Source organism: Leucopleurus acutus (assembly GCF_964270905.1).
Source record: "Leucopleurus acutus genome assembly, chromosome: 12".
NCBI lineage: Eukaryota > Metazoa > Chordata > Mammalia > Artiodactyla > Delphinidae > Leucopleurus > Leucopleurus acutus.
This window is the reverse complement of record NC_139154.1, coordinates 1,790,544-1,810,250: the sequence shown is the minus strand read 5'-3', so window position 1 is coordinate 1,810,250 and position 19,707 is coordinate 1,790,544. Positions and strand designations below refer to the sequence as shown.

General features: G+C 38.5%; 1 pseudogene across 1 annotated transcript in view; it reads right to left on the bottom strand.

The window, feature by feature from the left end:
* Positions 1–10: 10 nt before the first annotated feature.
* The window catches only part of LOC309969792, a 34,032-nt pseudogene continuing 14,335 nt past the window's right edge, over positions 11–19,707 (bottom strand). The window contains exons 6-8 of the transcript in view: positions 16,300–16,423; positions 12,877–12,937; positions 11–510 (exon numbers count right to left, since the gene is read on the bottom strand). The product of the transcript in view is annotated as an uncharacterized misc_RNA (transcript). The remainder of the gene's footprint in view (positions 511–12,876; positions 12,938–16,299; positions 16,424–19,707) is intronic.

Here is a 19,707-nt window from a genome sequence, read left to right as displayed (position 1 = left end):
TGCTGCACTGGAAGCACAGAGTCTTAACCACTGGACCACCAGGGAAGTCCCAGGAATATAACTTTTAGAGGAGAAGTTATAAACCCCTTGGCTATATGAACTGGAGATTTTTAGTAAGAAGTCATATATTTTAAATGACTTGGAACTTTAAAGAAAGGAAGGAAGGAAGGAAGAAAAAGGGACTTCCTTGGTGGTGCAGTAGATATAATATCAAAAATAAAGTAATTAATTAAATAAATTTACAAAAGAAAAAAAATGCTGAAATCCACTGACTAATTATTCAGGCTGTTATATCTCGCTATTTCCAGATACATCCCTTTCAAAACTTTTGGTAAAACATTATCTTATGTCAGAACAAGTGAATTACAAACTTTCCTCTTTGTCCAAAATTTGAGAAATTCTCCTACACTTCTACCTTCAAATTTTATAAAAAGGGAAAAGTAGTGACAACCCTTATACTTACATCCAATTGCATCATCTGGCCACATGCCTTCTACATCAATCAAATATCTACAAAACAACAAAATTCGAGTCATTTGTAAATAAAAAGAAAAGAAAATCAAAGTTTCGCAAAAAAGGTCCAATTTCGCTTTACAAATATAGATATAAAAATCCTAAGAAAATATCAGCACATCTAATCAATAATTATTAAAGAAGGATATACACCAGGACCATAAAAAGGCGTTATTCCAAGGATGCAAGGGTAACAAAACTTTAGAAAATTTATTAATATAATTATTTACATTAATACAACAACTTAATTAATAAATGAAAGAGAATAAAATACAGGACCAAACCGGCAGATGTTAAAAAGTTATCTGATAACATGCAACAGTCAGTTTGGGTGAAAATGCTCTGTACGCTAAAAACAGGAGACTTAATATGACAGAGTATTCATCAAGAACCAACAAATAACTAAAGACAAATCAGGACAAATATTAACATCATATCTAAAAAACCCTATCTAACCAACCATAGGAGCCAGAGACTTAGGAATCACCATCACTGACAGCTATTTCTCCCTCACCCTCATCCTCAACCCACCACCAGTGCTAACAAGGATACTGCCTACATACCTCTAGAATCTGTCCACATCTTTCCACCAAAATGACCACCATACCCTAGTCCAAGCCACTATTATGCCCAATTTCTACAAAAGTCTCCTAACTTGTTTCCTCGCTTCCACTCTTTCTCCCTGCAGTCTATTCTCCACTCGGTAGCAAAATGATAGGTTGAAAATGCAATTGGGTATGTTCCATGCACTCACCTTCAACAAAAAAAGTTTAATGGTTTTCTATTACTCTTAAAATCTGAAACCTTAAACATAAGCCTGCACGATCGAGCTCCTGCCCACACTTGTAGCTCCATTATAATCACATGCTCCCCCAACAGCCCCACCTTCCTGGCCTGTTCCTCCAGCACAGCATATGCTTTCGTCTTATAGGGTCTTTTGCTATTCCTTACGCTCAGAAATCTCTCTCCAACGTCCCTATCTGCTTAATATCTACTCATCCTTCAGATATCAGCTGAAACATCCCTAAATAAACCTTCTCTAATCTCCATGATGAGATCAAATCCTCCCTAAAATATGCTCTCATGGAACCATGTTCCTCTCCTTGGCACTTGTCAGAGATGTAATTCTACATGCAGTGTATGATTCTTGAATATCTATTCCCTCTCTGGACTGTTAGAATTCACAAAGGGCAGGTCAAGTCTTTTCATTCACAAAATTTCACAAGTCTTTTTGCTAGCCCCCAGCACAGTGCTTAAATGTAACACATGCTCAATAAGTATTTCCTGCATGAACAACCATAAATTGGTACAGTGTAGCAACAACCACAAAAGGCATAAGGGCACCAACTCTTTGATGCAGAAGTCCCATTCTGAGTGAAGTTAACTGAGACAAAGCATATATATTCAAAGGTGTTCACACAGCAATGTTCATTACTTTGACGTTTTATAATATCAAAAACTTCGGACTTTTATATGTTCATCAGTGAGCAAAGGAACAATGCAGCCTTAAAAAAAAATAAACAAATGGGACCTAATGAAACTTAAAAGCTTTTGCACAGCAAAGGAAAGTAGAAACAGGACAAAAAGACAACCCTTAGGATGGGAGAAAATATTTGCAAACAAATCAACAGACAATGGATTAATCTCCAAAATATATAAATAGGTCATGCAGCTCATTATTAAAAAAACAAACAACCCAATCAAAGAATGGGCAGAAGACCTAAACAGACATTTCTCCAAAGAACACATACAGATGGCCAAGAGGCATATGAAAAGCTGCTCAACATCACTAATCATCACTCAACATCCTGCTGCACTTGATTCTTTTATCATAATTAACCCACTTATAGTCACTACATGTTTATCTTCCTAGATAACTGTAAGTTGCTACTGAACAAAGACTTCTACTCACCTCTGTATCCCCGTGCCCTAACAACAAACCTATAAGCCTCTCGGTGTTTACTGAAACAATTTATTTTCTGAGTCTCTACCAATTCTAGGGAGTGGATAGTATAGTCTCCTCCTCATTATCAGTGAGCCTGACATCTGTGGGAGGGGCTTATAGCAGAGGAAGTCACCAATGGATCATAACTAAGGTCCTGAGACTGCAATGGCAGACAGCATGGTGAAGTTGGCCCACTGCATGCAGAAGACCCGCAGAGGAGTCAGCATATGCACTGGACTACACTTGGTATAACATGTGAACAATCAAGGTTTACAAACGTGTTTGCATGCACTTGTAAGGATCTTCTAGCCCACGCAGAACAGATAGAACACACACAAAGGAGCCTGGAGGAAGCGAGTAGGCCGGCAGCTGCACCCTAACATCTTAAGAGGTAACATTTCTGTGACTACAGTTTACACAAATTGGATCATTTGCCCCCTTTCTGGACACCCTGGTTATCACAGGCAAGGCCAAGCCTCTCAAGTTTTAAAGCTAGAGTACAGGGAAGATCTGTGAATAGGGCTGAAGATATTTAAGAGCTAGTACCTGCATTAAGCAACCAGGTTATAGAATGAAAAGTCATCTTGAAATTCCAGTCTCTCCCTCTCTCTCTCACCTCCTATCCCCTACCTTCCCACCTCCATCTCTATTCCTTCTCCCCTAATCCCTGTTTTATGTATATATGTGCATCATTTTATATATACACGGAATATTTACTGTCTGTTAGATTTATTTAATAAAGTGCACACTCCTCAGGCTAAATTTAGAAAGAGGACAAAATGAACACTTTCACATGGGCGTCAGTGTGTTCCAAAGACAAAAGATTCCTCAGTCTTAAAACACGGCAAACACCATGTTCCTTCTGATAGTTAGATGCTAGAAAAAGGCAAGTGGATCCTTAAAATTCACACGCTATTAAGACCTACTATCAACAGAGTAGATCTTAAAGCAGAAACAAGAAAACACCAGCCTTTTAAGTTCTTCCTGTCTGAAGATAAGAATAAGACGTGGTAGTGTTCTTCCTCACCTGCACCCAAAGTGTAAAAGCAGCAAAAATATCTTAAACACATATGATGAGGAAGCCGCTCTTCTGGTCCACTTGTTCTGTTTTGCTTCTAGGGATCTGTCTCACTCCGAACCCTTGCTTTTAGTTTTCTCTTTTATATACGCTAAGAACCTAAGAGTCTTAACTTTTTCTTCCAGCTCGCAACCAATAAATAGGACAAAAGAACATTTTCATTTTTTATTTATTTTCCATTCAAATTTTTAAAAAAGAGATAAGTAAGCTAGTTCAGTTCATATTTCTCACAAAAATCACTTTCCAAACTAAACTAAATTGTTAGTGACAATAAACAGGAAAAGCACCGTACTCTATTAGCACCATCTGACATTTCCACCTTAATGTTACCAAACACAACAGGCCTCATGTCAGAACTATTAAAAATGTTCAAAATCCCCAACCCCACTCAAAATGCATACCAAAGTTCAGGTAAAGGAAAACAAAAACAAAAACAACTCACCATTATCTTTATTTTCTTTCGGAAACCCATATAAATTCCCACTGGAATTTAACACTAGTGTCGTCATCTGGCACCTGATGCCCAATTGTACAAATTTTTAAATAAGGAATAGTTTCTGATAAGTCCTATAAGGCAAAACCATGAAAATATGTATTATTTCCTTTGTAGGGCAAGAATAAAAAATTAATTAGAGAAGGCAGACTATAAACCAGGAGAGTACATTAAACTTTGTATGTCAGTCATTCTGATGAGAGCCATTTTTTCCAAAGCTGCTTTAACCAGTAAGTATCACTTGATTTTCATTAAAACTGCAGAACGGACAGTTACCAGGCATGCAAAAAGAAAAGCAAATCTATGTGAATGAATGCACATGTAAGTCAAAATGATATAAACAGTTCTACCTACATTTATGTTCTAGCTTACATTTCAAGGGCCATAAAGCGGCTGTGATTTAAGGAGAGTAGTAGAATAGAGTCAGAAGAACTTGGATTCGAATTAGGAAATACAGGCAATTTCAGGCATTGTTGAGAACTGGTATTCTTGAGGTGGGAGAAAGTAGACTATCAATAGAAGACAGAAAAGGATAAGTGAAAATTCTCTAGTTCTGAATTTAAATGGAAAGTAGCAGCAGGAACCTAAGACATATTTTAAAAATATTAAAAACAAACATACATACTTCCTAGCTCTGACCACTGAAAAAGTCTAGAAACAACTGATGTCATGTCAAAAGGACTCAGGAGTCACTGAGAAGCTCCAACTGGCCAAAGATAGGGCCTCAGTTAGAATAATAACTGTAACGGAGTCCACGGTGATAGGAATAAATAAAATTTTACAAAACTGGTCACCACTGGAGGATATTTGTGAATCAACTCATTATTTTGAAAACTGTTAAATAAAAGAAGAGAATCATGCCTCTATAACTGGGCAACCAAATAGTTAATGAGGGGAATCTTCTCCTCATACAAATATACCCAGCTAATACGTGAAAAAAAGAACAACAGAATTCACCATTCTTTGAAGCCTCAACTGAATTAATGGATAAAGGTATGAATCATCAGTGACTGCTAATATCACAGAAAGAGACAATTATATGTCTCCATGGAAGAACACATCATCACCTATGAAACTGTCTTGCCAAAACAAAATATGCAAGCTTCATTCTGATCAACTACCAATTTACAGGAAATAAAAGGACTGAAGAATATGTTAACAACACATGGACTGTAATCATCAAAATCTAGATGGAACAAATTACCTGGTTTCTTTAAAAATAAAATTCAAGAAGGAAAAAAAAAGTGAGAGAGACATGGAGGGAGAACCTAGAGATTAAATAAGACTTCAGAGACCTAACAATCAATGGCAAAGTGTGGACCTTATTTGCATCTAATTCAAAATTCTTAAAAACAATTTTTTATGACATTCAGGAGACAACTGCAAATTTGAGCACTCACTGGGTGTTTACTATTAAAAAATGATATTAAGGAATAAAAGTCCTGTATTTCAAATATACATACCAAAAATGTATACCTGGGGCTTCCCTGGTGGCACAGTGGTTGAGAATCTGCCTGCCAATGCAGGGAACACAGGTTCGAGCCCTGGTCTGGGAAGATCCCACATGCCATGGAGCAACTAGGGCCGTGAGCCACAACTACTGAGCCTGCGCGTCTGGAGCCTGTGCTCCACAACACGAAAGGCCGCGATAGTGAGAGGCCCGAGCACTGAGATGAAGAGCGTCCCCCGCTTGCCGCCACTAGAGAAAGCCCTCGCACAGAAACGAAGACCCAACACAGCCAAAAATTAATTAATTAATTAATTAATTTAAAAAAATGTATAGGTGTAATTACATGTTGTCTCGGAGCTGCTTCAAGATAATACGGAATGAGGTGAAACAGGTGGGGGTATAGATAAAACATGACAGCCATCAGTTGGTAAATATTAAAGCTGGATGAGTTCATGGGTATACAAGGAACACTCACAGTATTTTGTATACTTTTGTATATGTTTAAAATTTGTGATAATTGTTTAAAAACAAGACGACACTGTAGAAAACAGTTTGGCAGTTTCTCAAAGATTAAGCGTAGAGCTACCGTATGATCCTACAACTCTGCTACTACCTACGCTGCACATCTAACAGAACTGAAAGCAGGGATTTTAACAACTATCTGTACACCAATGACCATAGCAGCATGATTCACAATACCTACAAGGTGGAAAACAACCAAGTGTCAATCAACCGTTGAATAACAAACTATGGTCTATATACACACAGTGGGATTTATTAAGCCAAAAAAGGAATGGCATTTTGTTACATGCCATAACATGGATGAACCTTGAAAACACTAGGTTTAGTGAAATAAGCCAGACATAGAAGGATAAATGTTGTAGATTCCACTTACACGAGGTACCTAGAATAGGCAAATTCATAGAGACAGAAAATAGAATAGAGGTGTCTAAGGGCCGGTGGAAGGGATAATGGGGTTGTTACTGTTTGATGGTTACAGAGTTTTTGTTGAGGATGATGAAAAAGTTTTGGTTATAGACAGTGGTGATAGTTACACAACACTGTGACTGTATTTAATGCCACTGAACTGCATATTTATAAATGGTGAAAATATATATGATTTATCTATATTTTACCACAATAAAAAAAAGAGGAATAACTGAGTTGAAATTTCAATTCTTCCTTGTCCGAGAGTCAGTTTCATCATCCATAAAATTAGTAATTGTAGTTGTCTATCCTCTGAGCTTAGTGCAGAGTAAGCCCTCAGTAGGAGGTATCAGTACTACTTCCACTTCAACAGCAAAGGATTGTTGTGAAGATTAACTAAGTCAATGGATATGAAAGAACTTTCTAAATGGCAAACTGCTATACAAATCTTAACAAACATTAGGTGTTACTGTCTCCCGAGGCCATGGAACAGGTCAGAAGAAGGATAATTCTTTTGCACTGGTATGTCCTACATGGGCCAAGAGAATATATGGGTTTCTGTACTATATCAGAAGGTATTAGGAAAAGGAGGCATAAAACTTAGAGAACAAGTGTCTTTTACAGTGATGCTTAAACACGCTCAGGCAACTGCTTAAAATAAGTGCTAAAGACATAATGGACATACCTTTCTTTCCTTTTAGGCTACTACCATTCTTACTAAAAGTTTACTTCAATTTCAAAATATAGAACATGGAAGCTTATAGAATTTCTTAAGCATATCTAGAGCCTACTGCCAAATATACAGTTCAATTCATATCTTTAATCTCATTTTGAAACAGCAATTACAAATGTGTATTTATGGAAACCACTAGCTTCCCTTTTTGAAGGCATGAAAGAAGGCCAGGATTCACCTTAGCATAAGATGATAACTACTGAATTACTCTCAATTATAACAGTATCAGAAAGAAGGTCATTTTCAATTACGGGTTCCATTTACCTCTGGCTTATAATAGCGGTGAGTATATGGTAAGTCAATAATCAGCCCAAGTTCTTCATTGTGTTCTTGGAGTTTGTTAAAAAAGATCCAAGGGGGAAAATCATTCTTCTGGAGCAAGATTCTTTTCAAAACTGTGTCAGAAAGAATAAAATAGGAAAGCACATGTGTTTAAAATCCTTTTTTATCTTATCCATTTAATCAAACCCTGTGATGCTAACATATGAGATTCAAAGTAAAGTTTCCTCCTCTGGAGTTTACAAGCGATATTATGATCCTTTCTTCCAGAGAGATTAGACGGAAGAAAATAAGTTCGCTTCTATACATTTATTTCTAGGTTTGTTTATTTCATTTTGGTCTCCTAACCAGACTGTAAACTCCCAGAAGGCAGGGACCACATCAATTTTGCCTACCACTGTACTGCCAGCTCCAAGCAGAGTGCCTGTAAATAGACACATAAATAAATACTTCTTGAATATCTACATATAGGAAGAATGGCTTTCACTGCTAAATATTCTTTCATGTATTTGGCTTATACATGTACCCTGTTCCATTGATCTCTTTGGTTATTCAAGTGTCAGCAACACACACTGTTTATTAAATTAGTAGACTAATTTTAGAGCAGTTTGAACTTCACAGCAAAACTGAGCAAAGAGTACACAGTTCCCACTTATACCTGCTCTCCTTCATCCCACACAGCCTTCCCTGTTATCTACATGCCATACCAGTGTGCTTCATTTGTGAGAATTCATGAACCAACACTGACACATCATTATCAATCAAAGTCCATAGTTTATTGCATTCATGGTACTAGAAATATTTCTTATTTCTAGTATAGTCATCCCCAAACATTTACATACTGAGATACATATTACTTTCTTATAAATTACTTTACTCTTTATTTATAGTTAGGGCAGTACATTGTTGTTGTTGTTTTATAATTAAGTAAAAAAGTAGGTTGTATTTATCTATGAATTCCATTTCTGGATAGTAAAGGAGGTATTAAAAAGTATTCGCTATAAAAAGGGAAAATGGAGTACGACGGGGTTGAGAGCCAGGGCTCTATATGGTGAATTCAGATTTCTGGAAGAATACGGTATTAACTTTTGCTCACCTTTTTTAAAGGAACTTTGAAAGCAATGAAACGAGTCCCAGGCATCCGCAGTTCAACTGGGAGATAGTCTTTCCACCTGTTAATATATTTTTTGTTAGGCAAATTTTATGTTAGGCTGTCTCCCTGCATAGGATGGATGTGCCTTGAAAATGGAAATCATATCCCTGTAGGGTAGGTCCCTCTTCTTTCTGCTTTGCATTTTGCTGCTCCACTTATTCAACCCCACCTAGTAATAACCTATACTTCCCTTGTTCCTGTTGTCCCATCTTGAAAACAGATAAAAGGCAACAAAACAATGCAAAGGTCTCAACAAATAAGGGATATCTAAAACCAGAGCTGGCCAGAACTTCTGTATCCCTGATAAAACCTAGCCCGGTGCTGACTACTAAGGTATCATTAATACCTGCGTGTTGACTGAAATAGTTTAAACTCAATTCTTCCACTTCACAGTTTATTTTCAGTCCTCATACAAAACCTGATAATAAAATTCCTTAATGCTAGGAATCACAGTGAAAAATAATATCTGAACTGACTTCTGTAAGATGAGTTAAACTAAGGTTAATTCAGTGTATCTGAAGCATAGAAAGTGAGGGCAAAAGTGGCATAAGGTGGGGTCATAGAAGCAGAGAGGATTCTAGACCACGCAGAGTCTTAAAGGCCAACAGTTTGTTTTCTCTTCTCAAAACAATGTTTCTGAGCGATGTTTATGAGCAATGTTCCAACTTGCTTTTATGGTTTCTTGTGTGAAGAATGGATTGGAAGGAAACAAGAAATATGGACACTACTTAGGACCTAATTGCAACAGACAGGCAAGTTCAGTATTAGGATGTTGAGGAAGAGTTGACAGATTCAGAAGAAATTCAGATAAAATGAAGCGGGCTTAATGGGGTATGAGATGGAGGAAAGGAAGGTCTTAGGGAATTAAAGCATTTACCGCGCACATGAGCAAAGTCTCAAAATTAATCATTTGAACGTACAGAGGTAGATCTCTCAAATGACACCGGTTAGGAAGCAACAGTACGCCCTTTATAATTCCAAGAGGCAACACAAATCAACTGTTTTCATGGAAAATTCGACAGTACCCGTGCGTTTTTTCACTCAAACTTAGTTCCAGTTCCTCTTACTCACATTTTCTGTGCCAAAACAATACAGCTTGAGGAACTGAAGGGGATTCCATCCTGGTAATTAAGGAGTGTCCCCAACACTGACAGTCCCATCTTAAAAAACAGTCCCTCTGCATTTTACCCGAGGAGCAATGGCCAGAGCCTCCCATTTAAAACGATGGGGGGAAATCAGAACATCACACACTGCCCGTTTCAGCTACTGTGAACTGAGCCGCGAGACGACCAGTACCCCCCCTAGCACAGCACGGACGGGCCAGCGCGTGGGGGCAACAGTCACAGGAAACAGCACAAGAGAGGAAGCCGAGGCCCAGGGGTTCTGAGCTCCAACGGCAACGCCCAGGGGCCAAGGCGTATTACCTTTCCGAGATGTGCTTTCTGCCCTTCCTCCTGGCCGACGAACGTCCGGAAAAGCCGCGACGCTGACTCCAGCGCCCTCGGGCATGATGCCACTGTCTCATGTGACCCCCCCAAGATACCGCCCACCCAACGCCAAGAGTGCCAAAGTCGCCAACCCGGCGACCCCGGTGCCAGCACAAGGCGATGAACCACAGGCGACTAGGCGTTACCCTACGCAGCTCGCGGACCTCCTACTACTGCGCATGTGCCACCGCCCATAGAGATGACGTCATCACGTCGGCCTACTGAGACGCTTCATTAGTAAAGAGGATTTGATGCCTGCAATTTCCCTCCTTAGCAGGAGGCTGGTAGCAGAGGTCCATTAGCTCGTGTGTGTACCCTTCAGAATTCCAATCATACGGGACATGGAAAGTTGTCCCACTCTCCCACTTTCTTGTGTGGTTCTGTCAGATATTTCCCAAGTGCTTACATTCACACTTGTATCTTGTATGTAAGTATTTGTACGTAACAGATATCCTGTATTTTATAGAAGAGTAGCATACTATATACATAGTCTACAATGTGTCTTGGAGAGTGATTTTCACAGTCAATTTTTGCGTACAACCATTCTATTCTCTTCAATAGCTGCGTTAACATTACATAATTTACAAGACCAGTCCAATATTGATGGACTTTTAGTTGTTTTCAGTTTGAGGTATTTTTGTTTGTTTGTTTGTTTTTGTTCTCTTTTACAGATCGGCTACAGTGTGAACCTCTTTACACATGGCTGCAATGTGAACCTCTTTACACGTGTATATAGCTATACATAAATTTCTAGACATACAATTTCTGGAATGAAAGAGATGCAAACTTAAAATATTGAAAGATTTTCAATCAATCTAATCTGTCTAATCAACCTTCAAAAATATTCTATCAGGGTGGACCAACTGAGATAACAGTTACGAAAGGGTTTTCCAATGTTTAAAATTCTCTTCCCACTTCAGAAATAATTACAATAAAATGTTACTCACTGGTGACAAAAAAAAAATTCTATCAACTTATACTCCACTCACAGTGAAACATTTATTGGGTTCCTATTATGTGCCTTATATCATGCTGCAGGTTGACAGTATGGATTTACATTTTAGACAATACCAAAAAATGCCTGAGAGAGATAAGAGCGGAGCTTAAGTATAACATTTCCTCACAGTATCAGGCATAGGGATCTGTACCTGTTAGAAAAACTATGAATCCTGCCACAAGTGGAACAGCAAAGAACAGCATGTCCTACAGTAGGTCTGAGGGTATAATATGCCTTCACTTTTAATGCTCACTATTAAAAAGAACAAACAGTTTCTGAAGGGCTCTTGGGGTCCCAAAGCACTTCCATTCCTTCTTTCATTCACTGTTCTTCACACACCACGTGTCTGTGTGCCTGTGCAGTTCTCGGGTAAGTTACACCGTGCTTATTTCACAATGAAAAAGTAAGGCCTGAGACGTAAGCCCAAGCTGCACAGCAGGCAAACAGAAAAATGACTAGAATCGAGTCTCAGATATTTCCAAATATGCCACAGTATTTCGTGGTCCAGCACTTAAAAAAATTATATGAGAAAGTAAATAAAAAACAAGGGCTTCTCTGGTGGCGCAGTGGTTAGGAGTTCGCCTGCCCGTGCAGGGGACGCGGGTTCATGCCCCGGTCCGGGAGGATCCCGCATGCCGTGGAGCGGCTGGGTCCGTGAGCCATGGTCGCTGGGCCTGCGCTTCCGGAGCCTGTGCTCCACGGCGGGAGAGGCCGCAGCGGTGAGAGGCCCGCGTACCGCAAACAACAACAACAACAACATGTAGCTGATCTCTGCAAAACGTATGTCTGTGACTAGGTAGTGTCTGGCATTCATCATCTCCTGCCTGGATTACTACTGCCCTACAATTCTAACAATCTCTTCTATTTCAACTGATCCTCCACATGGAAGATGTTATCTTTCTAAAATATAAACTTGGCTGGATTGCTCTGTTGCTTAAAAATCTTCACTTAGCACAGAATAAAGCCCAAGTTTTTAGCATAGCATTGAGAACTCTTTATAAACAAATATCAGTCTGTCTCTCCAACTGAATTATAAGTTCAAACTATGACTTACAAGGACCTACATCATCCACCTCCCTCCTTTCCCCTGCCAGCCTCCCTGATCCCATTCTCTACTGCCCTGCCCTCACTGAATTTCCCCTGTCCAGCCACACTGGCCTCCCTACTATTCCTCAAACATGCCAAGCATAGTCGTGCCTCAGGGACTTTTCTTACGAGTCCCATGGTGAGTTTGAGAAAAACTGAAAGAATTCGAGTATCAGGTTCTAGTAAATTGTTACATGTATTGTGCTTAAGTTTTTGTTCATTAATTTATATCCAACTACATAAAGCAAATTTGGAGGAAAAAAATAATAATAAATAAATAAGATTGAGATCTCCAAATATTTTCATAGGAAGAGGTCCACCATGTATTAAATTATAAACCAGAATGTCTAAATACTATACCATTAAATCACATGTACAGTCAGTTCTGCATATCCAACGGTTCCATATCCTGCAGATATGGAAGGCCGAATATACTACACCATTTTACATACGGGACTTGAGCATCCGAGGATTTTGGTATCCATGGGGAATCCTAAAACCAATCCCCTGCAGATACCAAGGGACCATTGTATATGCTTATATCTGCATTTTTTACATCTGAAAAAATATGTGCTAAATTATTACTGGTGGTAACCTCTAAGTAGGGGGCAAAATTGCCTTCCACTTCATACATTTCTCTGACTGCATTTTTTGCATTCAGCTTACATTAGCTTACGTTACTGTTGTAAACAAAACAATTTAAACATGGTCTGCCTCTTGGGGTTGGCAACTCACCTGCAGATGAGGTAGGCAGTCCTATTTCAACCATGGGTACTTTGGACACCAATAAGTCTGTCTATAAAACAGGGAATATGGAATTAAGTAAGCGAAGTAGATACACTAAACACAAGTTATACAATTTTCTGAAGAGTAGCATTTATTAGTTACCAAAACACGACCACTATCCTGAAAAGGAAAAACTCTGAAGAAAAGAGTATTTTGCAGGAACGTACTATGAAGAATTAACTACTATAAAGTCAAAATTCATTGTCTCTGGGAAACTTTGCATAGCCTCCAATCAGATGCAATAGTGTGGACTGGAGAATGCCCATCAGGAACTGATCTGACTATAGAAAAAGGGAGCGCAAAAAAAAAAAAAACAGGCTAACAGAAGAATAGAATTTGTTTTTGAGTGAAACAAATGGAATGCCTTCACTTTTAATGCTCAATATTAAAAAGAACAAACGTTTCCTGAAGGGCTCTTGGGGTCCCAAACACCTCCATTCCTTCTCTCATTCACTGCTCCTCAAAGGCCACGGGTCTATGTGCTTGTTGAGGTCTCAGGTTAACTAGCACCGTTCTTATTTCACAATGGAAAAGTAAGGCTTGAGACGTAAGTCCAAGCTGCACAGCAGGCAAACAGAAAAAAAGACTAGAATCAAGTCTCAGATTTGTCCAACTATGCCACAGTGTTTCGTGGTCCAGCACTTAAAAAAAATTATATGAGAAAGTAAATAAAAAACAACAACATGTAGCTGATCTCTGCAAAAGTTATGTCTGTGACTAGGTGGTGTCTGGCATGTGATATCTCCTGCCTGGATTACTACTGCCCTACAATTCTAACAATCTCTTCTATTTCAACTGATCCTCCACTTGGAAGATGTTATCTTTCTGAAATATAAACTTGGCTGATTGCTCTGTTGTTTAAAGATCTTCACTTATCACAGAAAAAACCCAAGTTTTTAGCATAGCATTGAGAACTCTTTATAAACAAATATCAGTCTGTCTCTCCAACTGAATTATAAGTTCAAACTATGACTTACAAGGACCTACATCATCCACCTCCCTCCTTTCCCCTGCCAGCCTCCCTGATCTCATTCTCTACTGTCCTGCCATCACTCACATTCCCCTGTCCAGCCACACTGGCTGCCTTACTAGTCCTCAAACATGCCAAGCACAGTCGTGCCTCAGGGACTTTGCACCTACTATTCCTTCTGCTTCAGAACACACCCTCCCACCCCATCTCCACTCTCCCAGAACACACCCTCCCACACCATCTCCACTCTCCCAGATAGCCAATGGCTTGTTTCTCACTTCAAGGCTCTGCTCAATCAACATCTTAATAGAGGGGACTTCCCTGATCACCTACCACATTCCCTCACCTCTTCATCTTCTTTTGTTATTCTCCAAAGCATTTACAACCACTTGACACTCCATATATTTATTTATTTATTTATCTCTCTCCCCCACTAGAATGTAAAGTAAGTAAGGGCAAGAACTTTGTTCTGTTCCTACTTCCTAGAACAGTGCCTTCAACTTAGAAGTTGTTATACAAATATTTGCTGAAAATGAATGTATGAATTCTCTGCCCTTTCACACTACCCTCTAGTCACACTAGAGGCCGCCCCTCCAGATCACAAGTTCAAGCCCTGTGCCTTTTGTACCTGTTCCCAATACCTGGGCTGTCCTTTCCTCATTCTGGCAAAATCCTCTTCCCCCAAGCCCAGCTCAAATGTTGTCTCCTCAGTCAGGCCTTCGTCAATTTCTCCTCTATATTCCAACTGCACTTGCTTCTTTTATTATAATTAACCCACTTATAGTCACTACATGTTTATCTTCCTAGATAACTGTAAGTTGCTACTGAACAAAGACTTCTACTCACCACTGTATCCCCGTGCCCTAACAACAAACCTATAAGGCTCTCGGTGTTTCCTGAAACAATTTATTTTCTGAGTCTCTACCAATTCTAGGGAGTGGATAGTATAGTCTCCTCTTCATTATCAGTGAGCCTGACATCTGTGGGAGGGGCTTATAGCAGAGGAAGTCACCAATGGATCATAACTAAGGTCCTGAGACTGCAATGGCAGAGAGCACGGTGAAGTTGGCCCACTACATGCAGAAGACCCACAGAGGAGTCAGCATATGCACTGGACTACACTTGGTATAACATGTGAACAATCAAGGTTTACAAACGTGTTTGCATGCACTTGTAAGGATCTTCTAGCCCACGTGGAACAGACAGAACACACACAAAGGAGCCTGGAGGAAGTGAGTAGGCCGGCAGCTGCACCCTAACATCTTAAGAGGTAATATTTCTGTGACTACAGTTTACACAAATCAGATAATTTGCCTCCTTTCTAGACACCCTGGTTATCACACACAAGGTCAAGTCTCTCAAGTTTTAAAGCTAGAGTACAGGGAAGATCTGTGAATAGGGCTGAAGATACTTAAGAGCTAGTACCTGCATTAAGCAACCAGGTTATAGAATGAAAAGTCATCTTGAAATTCCAGTTTCTCCCTCTCTCTCTCACCTCCTATCCCCTACCTTCCCACCTCCATCTCTATTACTTCTCCCCTAATCCCTGTTTTATGTATATACGTGCATCATTTTATATATACACGGAATATTTACTGTCTGTTACGTTTATTTAATAAAGTGCACACTCCTCGGGCTAAATTTAGAAAGAGGACAAAATGAACACTATCTCATGGGGGTCAGAGGTGTTCCAAAGACAAAAGATTCCTCAGTCTTAAAACATGGCAGACACCACGTTCCTTCTGATAGTTAGATCCTAGAAAAAGGCAAGTGGATCCTTAAAATACACATGCTATTAAGACCTACTATCAACAGAGTAGATCTTAAAGCGGAAACAAGAAAACACCAGCCTTTTAAGTTATTCCTGTCTGAAGATAAGAATAAGAGGTGGTAGTGTTCTTCCTCACTTGCACCCAAAGTGTAAAAGCAGCAAAAATATCTTAAACACATATGATGAGGAAGCCGCTCTTGTGGTCCACTCTTTCTGTTTTGCTTCTAGGGATCTGTCTCACTCCGAACCTTTGCTTTTTGTTTTCTCTTTTATATACGCTAAGACCCTGAGAGTCTTAACCTCTTCTTCCACCTCTCAACCAATAAATAGGACAAAAGAACATTTTAATTTTTTTAATGTATTTTCCATTCAAATTTTTAGAAAAGAGATAAGTAAGCTAGTTCAGTTCATATTTCTCACAAAAATCACTTTCCAAACTAAACTAAATTGTTTGTGACCATAAACAGGAAAAACACCATACTCTATTAGCACCATCTGACATTTCCACCTTAATGTTACAAAACACAACTTGACACTAATGTCAGAACTATTAAAAATGTTAAAAATCCCCAACCCCACTCACAATGCATACCAAAGATCAGGTAAAGGAAAAAAAACAAAAACAACTCACCATTATCTTTGTTTTCTTTCAGAAACCCATTAACACCACTTTGGAATTTAAAAATAGTGTCATCATCTGGTATCTGATGCCCAATTGTACAAATTTTTAAATAAGGAACAGTTTCTGGTAAGTCCTATAAGCCAAAACCATCAAAATATGTATTATTTCTTTGTAGGGAAAGAATAAAAAATTAATTAGAGAAGGCAGACTATAAACCAGGAGAGTACATTAAACTTTGTATGTCAGTCATTCTGATAAGAGCCATTTTTTCAAAAGCTGCTTTAACCAGTAAGTATCACTTGATTTTCATTAAAACTGCAGGACGGACAGTTACCAGGCATGCAAAAAGAAAAGCAAATCTTTGTGAATGAATGCACATGTAAGTCAAAATGATATAAACAGTTCTACCTACATTTATGTTCTAGCTTACATTTCAAGGGCCATAAAGCGGCTGTGATTTAAGGAGAGGAGTAGAATAGAGTCAGAAGAACTTGGATTCGAATTAGGAAATACAGGCAATTTCAGGCATTGTTGAGAACTGGTATTCTTGAGGTGGGAGAAAGTAGACTATCAATAGAAGACAGAAAAGGATAAGTGAAAATTCTCTAGTTCTGAATTTAAATGGAAAGTAGCAGCAGGAACCTAAGACATATTTTAAAAATATTAAAAAAAACCATAAATATTTCCTAGCTCTGACCACTGAAAAAGTCTAGAAACAACTGATGTCATGTCAAAAGGACTCAGGAGTCACTAAAAAGCTGCAACTGGCCAAAGATAGGGCCTCAGTTAGAATAATAACTGCAACGGAGTCCACGGTGATATGAATAAATAAATTTTACAGAATTGGTCACCACTGAAGGATATTTGTGAATCAACTTATTATTTTGAAAACTGTTAAATAAAAGAAGAGAATCATGCCTGTACAACTGGGCAACAAAATAGTTGATGAGGGGAAACTTCTGATAGAAATATACCCAGCTATTAAGTGAAAAAAAGAACAACAGAATTCACCATTCTTTGAAGCCTCAACTGAATTAATGGACATAGGTATGAATCATCAGTGACTGCTAACATCACAGAAGGAGATAATTATATGTCTACATGGAAGAACACATCATCACCTATGAAACTGTCTTGCCAAAACAAAACATGCAAACTTCATTCTGATCAACTACCAATTTACAGGAAATAAAAGGATTGAAAAATATGTTAACAACACATGGAATGTAATCATCAAAATCTAGATGGGACAAATTACCTGCTTTCTTTATAAATAAAATTCAAGGAGGAAAGAAAAAGTGAGAGAGACATGGAGGGAGAACCTATTGATTAAATAAGGCTTCGGAGACCTAACAATCAACGGCAAAGTGTGGACCTTATTTGCATCTAATTCAAAATTATTAAAAACAATTTTTTATGACATTTAGGAGACAACTGCAAATTTGAGCACTCTCTGGGTATTTAACATTAAAAAATGATATTAAGGAAAAAAAATCCTATATTTTAAATATACATACCAAAAATATATGGGTGGGGCTTCCCTGGCGGCACAGTGGTTAAGAATCTGCCTGCCAAGGCAGGGGACACGGGTTCGAGGCCTGGTCTGGGAAGATCCCACATGCCGTGGAGCAACTAGGCCCGTGAGCCACAACTACTGAGCCTGCGCTTCCGGAGCCTGTGCTCCACAGTAGAGAGTCCGTGATAGTGAGAGGCCCACACACCGCGATGAAGAGTGGCCCCCTCTTGCCGCAAGTAGAGAAAGCCCTCTCACAGAAATGAAGATCCAGCAAAGCCAAAAAAATAATAATAATAAATTAATTAATTAATTTAAAAAAATGTATAGGTGTAATTACATGTTGTCTCGGAGCTGCTTCAAGATAATATGGAATGGGGTGAAACAGGTGGGGGTATAGATAAAACATGACAGCCATCAACTGGTAAATATTAAAGCTGGATGAGTTCATGGGTATACAAGAAACACTCACAGTATTTTTATACTTTTGTATACGCTTAAAATTTGTGATAATTGTTTAAAAACAAGACGACACTGTAGAAAACAGTCTGGCACTTTCTCAAAGATTAAGCGTAGAGCTACCATATGATCCAACAACTCTGCTACTACCTACGCTGCACATCTAACAGAACTGAAAGCAGGGATTTGAACAAATATCTGTACACCAATGATCATAGCAGCATGATTCACAATACCTACAAGGTGGAAAACAACCAAGTGTCAATCAACCGTTGAATAACAAACTATGGTCTATATACACACAATGGGATTTATTAAGCCAAAAAAGGAATGGCATTTTGTTACATGCCATAACATGGATGAACCTTGAAAACACTAGGTTTAGTGAAATAAGCCAGACATAGAAGGATAAATGTTGTAGATTCCACTTACACGAGGTACCTAGAATAGGCAAATTCATAGAGACAGAAAATAGAATAGAGGTTACCAAGGGTTGGTGGGAGGGAAAATGGGGTTGTTACTGTTTGATGGTTACAGAGTTTTTGTTGAGGATGATGAAAAAGTTTTGTTATTGACAGTGGTGATGGTTACACAACACTGTGACTGTATTTAATGCCTCTGAACTGCATATTTATAAATGGTTAAAATAAATATGATTTATGTATATTTTACCACAATAAAAAAAAGAGGAATAACTGAGTTGAAATTTCAGTTCTTCCTTTTCCGACAGTCAGTTTCATCGTCTGTAAAATTAGTAATTGTAGTTGTCTATCCTCTGAGCTCAGTGCAGAGTAAGCACTCAGTAGGAGGTATTAGTACTACTTCCACTTCAACAGCAAAGGATTGTTGTGAAGATTAACAAAGTCAATGGATATGAAAGAACTTTCTAAATGGCAAACTGCTATACAAATCTTAACAAATATTAGGTGTTACTGTCTCCCGAGGCCATGGAACAGTTCAGAAGAAGGATAATTCTTTTGCACTGGTATGTCCTACCTGGGCCAAGAGAATACATGTGTTTCTGTATTATTTCAGAAGATATTAGGAAAAGAAAGCATAAAACTTAGAGAACAAGTGCCTTTTACCCTGATGCTTAAACATGCTCAGGCAACTGCTTAAAATAAGTGCTAAAGACATAATGGACATACCTTTCTTTCCTTTTAGGCTACTACTATTCCTACTGAAAGTTTACTTCATTTTCAAAATATAAAACATGAAGCTTATAGAATTTCTTCAGCATATCTAGAGCCTACTGCCAAATACTACAGTTCAATTCATATCTTTAATCTCATTTTGAAACAGCAATTAAAGATGTGTATTTAAGGAAACCACTAGCTTCTCTTTTTGAACGCATGAAAGAAGGCCAGGATTCACCTTAGCATAAGATGATAACTACTGAATTACTCTCAATTATTACAGTATCAGAAAGAAGGTCATTTTCAATT